The 6,000-nt window shown below is 50.6% G+C and overlaps 1 protein-coding gene across 2 annotated transcripts in view; it reads right to left on the minus strand.

Moving 5' to 3' along the window:
* EXTL3 (exostosin like glycosyltransferase 3) overlaps positions 1-5,615 on the minus strand; it is a 110,936-nt gene extending 105,321 nt beyond the window's left edge. Inside the window, exon 1 of one of the 2 annotated variants that reach the window (XM_084886377.1) lies at positions 5,511-5,615. The gene's annotated coding sequence lies outside the window, so the exon portion shown is untranslated. The remainder of the gene's footprint in view (positions 1-5,510) is intronic. The other variant, XM_084886379.1, reaches the window with a different exon arrangement.
* Between the last annotated feature and the right edge of the window lie 385 nt (positions 5,616-6,000).

The raw sequence follows: 6,000 nt of genomic DNA on the forward strand, positions 1-6,000 counted from the left end.
GCATAGCCTCAGGTCTCCTGGCCCAGTGCCAGGACAGGGGGTGTAGCCTGAGGTCCCCCAGTTCATATCGGGGATGGGGCATGCCTTGAGGTCCTATGTCAAGTCACCAGGTGGGGGGACATGGCCTGAGATCCTTTGTCAAGTCCCACTGGGTGGGGGGCATGGTCTGAGGTTTCCTGTCAAGCCCCGCTAGGCGGGGCATGGCCTGAGTTCCCCTGACCCAGCACTGGGGATGCACCTTGAGGAACCCCATCAAGCCCCACTGGGTTGGGGGCACGGCCTGAGGTCCCCTGGCCTGGCGCTGGGATTGGGGAAGCAGCCTGAGGTCCCCTAGCCCAGCACCAGGACAGGTCACCTGTCAAGCCCAGCCAGGCAGGGGGGCACAGTACCTGGCCTGGTGCTGGGGTGGGGTGTGTGGCCTGAGGTCCCCTGTCAAGCCCTGCCATGCAGGGGGTGCCGTCTAGGTCCCTCAGCCTGGTGCCAGGGTTGGGGGCACAGCCTGAAGTCCCCTGTCAAGCCTTACCTGGTAGGGGGCATGGCCTCAGGTCCCCTTGCCTGGCACTGGGGCCTAGAGTGCAGCCTGAGGTCCCCCAGCCTGACACCAGGACAGGGGTAGGGGTGGGAGTTGGGGGGGATTAGGGGGTGCACGGGTGTGTAGCCTCAGGTCCCTGCTGATTGCTTGTTAAAACTCCTTAAGGGAACTTGGCCTCAGCTGTGGGGGCAGCCATCTTTGAGATGGAGTGATGGTCAATTAGCATATTCCCTCTTTATTAGATAGGATAAGAAAACCACCTCTGTCTGTCGACCCAAAGTTTTTGCTTTGAATTCTCCCTTTGCCTGAATTTCCTCAGTGGCTCTGGGAAAATCGCTCGATAACTCTGTTTTCAACTGTAAAACTGGAGGCGTCACTAAACGGTGTCCCTGATACCTTCCCACCTGACACGCTGTGATTGTCTCTAGGCGTCCAGCGAGCGTCCTTCCTTTGGGCTGGGTTTCACGAGACGTCTGTTTTACTTTGAGAATGAATTTCCTAGTCGTCCTGCTCACTAATTTGTCACACGCGCCTGGACTTTGGTCATCTGTTCATAACATAAAGTTTACCATTTTAAGCATTTTTGAATGTACAGTTCAGAGGCACTGAGGACATAAATGTTGTTGTTCAAAAGTCACCACCATCCATCTCCATCACTCTCTTCATCTTTCCAAACAGAAACTCTCTCCCCGTTGCACAGCAACTCCCCATTCCCCTCGCCTCCTGGCCTCTGGCAACCCCCAGTCTGCTCTCCATTTCTATGACTGTGACCGCTCTAAATGAATTGTACAGTGTGTCCTTTGTGACTGGCTGATTTCACTCAGCATGACGGCCTCAAAGTTCATCCATGTGGTAGCGGATGTCAGAATTTCCTTCCCTTTTAAGGCTGAATTGTGCCGCCAGCACGGCCACGGGTGAACCTGAGTGGGGGCGGTGAAGGATTCAGAAACGACAGACAAGAGAAGAAAGCTGGGTCTGGAAGAGATGCTGCCCTCTCTGATGGAGACAGTGCCACAGCCTGTAAGCTGTCTCCTTATTTTATAGACAGATTCCACGAGGCAAAGTAAGGGTGTGGTTACAACATTATTGTGGGTTTCGAATCTACTCAATTACATGCACCTGAACTCTGTCAAGCCCGTGTCACTCAGGCACATGGGGCCACGTGTTTGGACCATAGGTTCAAGCTTACAACTACAGCTGTTGGCTATCATTGTGCTGGGAGGGCTTTGCCCTCCAAGCTGGGACTTGTATGTGGCAATGAGAGGACTGTGCCCTCTCTTTAGTCCGAGGCGTGAACTGTCCAAACACTGTAGCCGCTCTCCACACGGAATAATAGTTCATTGTATGGGTATACCGCATTTTGTTTACCCATTCCTCCACCTGCGCCGTTTCCACCTCTTGAGTATTATGAATAATGCTGCCATGAACATCGGTGTACAGATACGTTTGAGATCCTGCTTTTACTTCTTTGGGGTATATACCCAGAGGTGGAATTGCTGGATCACATAGTAAATCTATGTTCGCTATTTTGAGGAACTGCCACACTGTTCTGTTCAAGGGGACCCTTGCAGAGATGAAAGTGTTTTCAGGGCACTGCGATCCCACTGCCATGCTGACCCCTGAGAGTGTTTTCGGGGTATAGGTTTGCCTGGAAGAGTTGTCTTGCCTCATTCTTTGCCCACTATTCAAAACGGATCCTGCACTAGACATTGGACCGAGGGCTGCTTCTTAACCTGCCTCAGTATGCACATCTGTACAGTGGGCTAATAATGCCTAACTTATAGTGGTTTTTATAAAAGTCAGGGATGATGAACACAAAGCGCTGAGGTAAGCTTACAAAGTGAAGAGATGAATATTAACCCACTGGCTGCAATGAACCGTTATGAAAACCAAATGAGGTAATGTATGAGAAAGCGGAAACTGGTAATGCATTCTGTAAGTGCTAAGCCCTCATCATTTCTTTCCTAATCACTGCTACAGCCTCCTAGCCGTTCTTCCTGCCTCCTCGCCTCTTAAGTCTGTCCTTCACGGACTTCCGGGAGAGCTACCTAAAGCAGCTCTGACCCTGATCCTCTCCACTAAGTGTTCAGTGGCTCCCCTCACCCTTCCCAGGCCCTCTGTGACCTGGCTCCTACCTCTCTCTTTCATCGTACTTCTTATCTTTCCAGGCCTCACCTCTAGTCACTTTATCTCCATGATTTTGTGAATGCATAATGAGTTAATGTTATAATTAGTATCCTAATATAATAAGCGGCTTTTTAAGTACTGGCACCCTAAAGATGGAAGCCAAAGGGGAACTATTTCTAAGTACTTTATTCCTTTCTTCCTCCAAAATAAGTTGTGTGTTTTTCATTTGAGCTCCTTACGTCTTCACAGTTCTGAGAAATCCTGAGACATATGCTAGGCCCCCCTAGTTGTATGGTTCTGATGACACAGCACCCAATTAAGAAGTCAAACCCATGGCTATTTCTCATTAGGAGTGGGCTAGAGCAATGAGTCCAGTCTTGCAGTCAGTTAGGTATCTTCTCAAGCAATGAGTAAATTATGAGTTGCTTGCTTGTGCTAACTCCTGTAAACGCCAGTCTGTGGCTAGAGGTCAATTGTGGGGTTTGTTTTAGTTTACCTTTTTCAGAAGCAAGAACTGGGCCACTGGGCCTTTTTTGAAATAATAAAGGAATTGGAAGGTTGTAAAAGCAATGAATGGGCCAACAGTTTAAATTAATCCAACGTGCATGGTATTTACAGTTAATGTGGGAAACATCTGATCCACTTATTTTTATAAAGGGAGCCCATGAATTTATCTACATATTTCTTTTATATGGGTGTCAGTGTCTTTCCACATGAATCTCTTGGGGCTATGGGCTTACGAATGCTTGCAATCTACTGTGCAATGTTATCTTTAACATGTTCTTAAACTGTTTCTTTTTTTTATTAAATATATTTTATTGATTTTTTTATGGATAGGGAGAGGGAAAGCGAGTTAGAAACATCAATGAGAGAGAAACACCAGATCAGCTGCCTCCTGCACACCCCCTCCTAGGAATGTGCCCGAAACCAAATTACATGCCCTTGACCAGAATCGAACCTGGGACTCCTCAGTCTGTAGGCTGATGCTCATCCACTGAGCCAAACCAGTTAGGGCTTAAACTGCTTATTTTAAGCTTCAAACAGTGCCCTCTAATTCTTATGGATGTTTTGTTTTGTTTTGTTTTCCTATTAATGGGTTTCATCTTTTTCATTTATCTCCACTAACTGAGGATGTCTACTAGCTAAGACAATTTTTTAAAATATATTTTTTATGGATTTCAAAGAGGGAAAAGGGGAGAGAAATGGAAACATCAATAATGATAGAGAATCACTGATGCTTCCTGCACACACCTCACTGACCACAGAATCAAACCGTGACCTTCTGGTTCATAGGTTGATGCTCAACCACTGAGCCACACTGGCCAGGCAACTATTTTTTTTCTTGCTTTTAATCATTTAAAGGTTTACCTTTTTTAATCATAAATACACAATGCATTTAAATAAATATTAATGTCAGATGTGGAAAGTATTTTCCAAATAGAAAATATTATACATAATAAGCAATTCATAATTTCGTATTTTGATAGAGAACTGACACTTCTGAAGGAAAAGTACCCAGAGATGGAGTTAAGGACCATTAAGAAATTCTACTTAACAAAAAGTAAGAATCCTAATAACTCCTAGATTCTTCCCCTGGGAATACGTGAGGCGACAATATCCCATTTTAAAATAATTTGAAAGAATTTTCTTATATTCGATTGCTATCTCAAGCCAAGAGGTGCGTCCAGCATTTTACATTTGGAAGAAACAATAAAGATAATTAAATCCAACCTCTTCGTAACAGTAGAAATGGTTTTGGAAGCAAGTTCGCCTGATTTCCCATGTCCTGCCTTTTACTACAGCTCATTTATTAATCAGAATCATGGTCACTTGAAGAATGTATCAGGCAGTGTTCCTAATTATATAGCCTTTATTACTAAACAATAAGAGAAACTGCTTAGATTTCACATGTAAAAATCAATCGATATGACTGTATTGGAATGACTAGAGGGTGGAGGTTTTAAAGAAAAATACATCTCTAAAAATGTAACTTCTTCTACCTTGGGATAGAGATGGGAATAGTCCTGTCTTCTGAGCTTTTGGGAGCTGGCAAAGGTGGCATTACCTTAGAACTGCAGGCTGGAGCTTCCCGGTTGGGATTACCAGAGACTGGCATCGCCACCGAGGGGAACAGGAAGCGAGGCCGAATCCAGGGAGCCAGGCAGAGTGCCCAGACACAGCCGAGGAGGACAGACACCCGCGACCTCAGCTCTCCCCGCTGCCCCACATCCCAGGCTCCCGTCTGCCAAACTTTGTGCGAAGTTCTAAGTGTGGAGCCCCCAGACGAGGGCCAGCGCTCGCTCTGGAGTATGGCAGCAAGGACTATGGGGAAGCAGCGTCCTGGAGAGGAGGGGACCTGGGGACGGCGCGTCTGGGTCCGGGAGCACCTGAGAGCACCCACTAGCTCCAGTCTCAGGACGGCCTGCACCTGACAGGCTGGCGCGGCGGGGCTCCGGACAGCCGCCGCTCACTCCGGCGCCGGGGGCCGCGGGGCTCAGCACCCGCACCCGCAGACCCCGGCCCGCCGCCCCTGCACCCCGCGTCCGCGCACCCCAGCCCGCGCCTGCACCGGCTCTCCCCCATCCCAGCCCCGCTCCGGGGGACTGGCTCCCCTGCACGAGCCTGCAATCCCCCGGGCACCGGCTCCCCACACCCGGCTCCCCGGAGCCCCGCAGCGACTAGGGACGGGGAGAAGGGAACGCAGACAAAAGAGTTTTAAAACAGACTCTCCCCCCGCCCCCCGCCCCCAACAGACCTGGTGGCTCCAGCTAAACATGGAAGCAGCTTAAGACGTTCCCGTTTGCACAACTAATAAAAGACTCCACACATCGCCCTCAACCCCAGCCCTTACCTGGTTACAGCGTCCGGGGGAGCGGTCTCCGCTGCCGGGGAGGGCACGACCTGAGCCCTGGCTGCGGCCCGCAGGAGGGGCTACGGCGGCGGCGGCGGCGGCGGCGGGCCAGGGCCCCGCCGCATACGAGGCCCCGCCCCCGGACGCCCCGCCCACGCGACCCCGCCCCCGGGACACCCCGCCCCTCCGCAGCCCCGCCCACACTTCCCAAACCTGTGGTGGCCCCGCCGCCCAGCCGCAGCTCCGTCACCTTCCGACGCGGGGACCACAGAGCCCGGTGCATTGTGGGAGGCCAGAGCCTAAAGCTGAGCCTGCGCTGACCCCTGGCGGGCGCAGCCGCAAAGGGCGCCCTGGCCCCGCGGTGGGGAACGTGCAGGAGCTGGGAGAGTCCCCGCTGAGAGGGGAAGGTGGACTGCCCGCTTAGGGCGACCGCAGGAAGCCAGCATTGGTTGCAAAAAGCTCTATCTCAGTAAGATAGAAACCTACGCCA

Source organism: Pipistrellus hanaki (assembly GCF_964339955.1).
Source record: "Pipistrellus hanaki genome assembly, chromosome: 5".
NCBI lineage: Eukaryota > Metazoa > Chordata > Mammalia > Chiroptera > Vespertilionidae > Pipistrellus > Pipistrellus hanaki.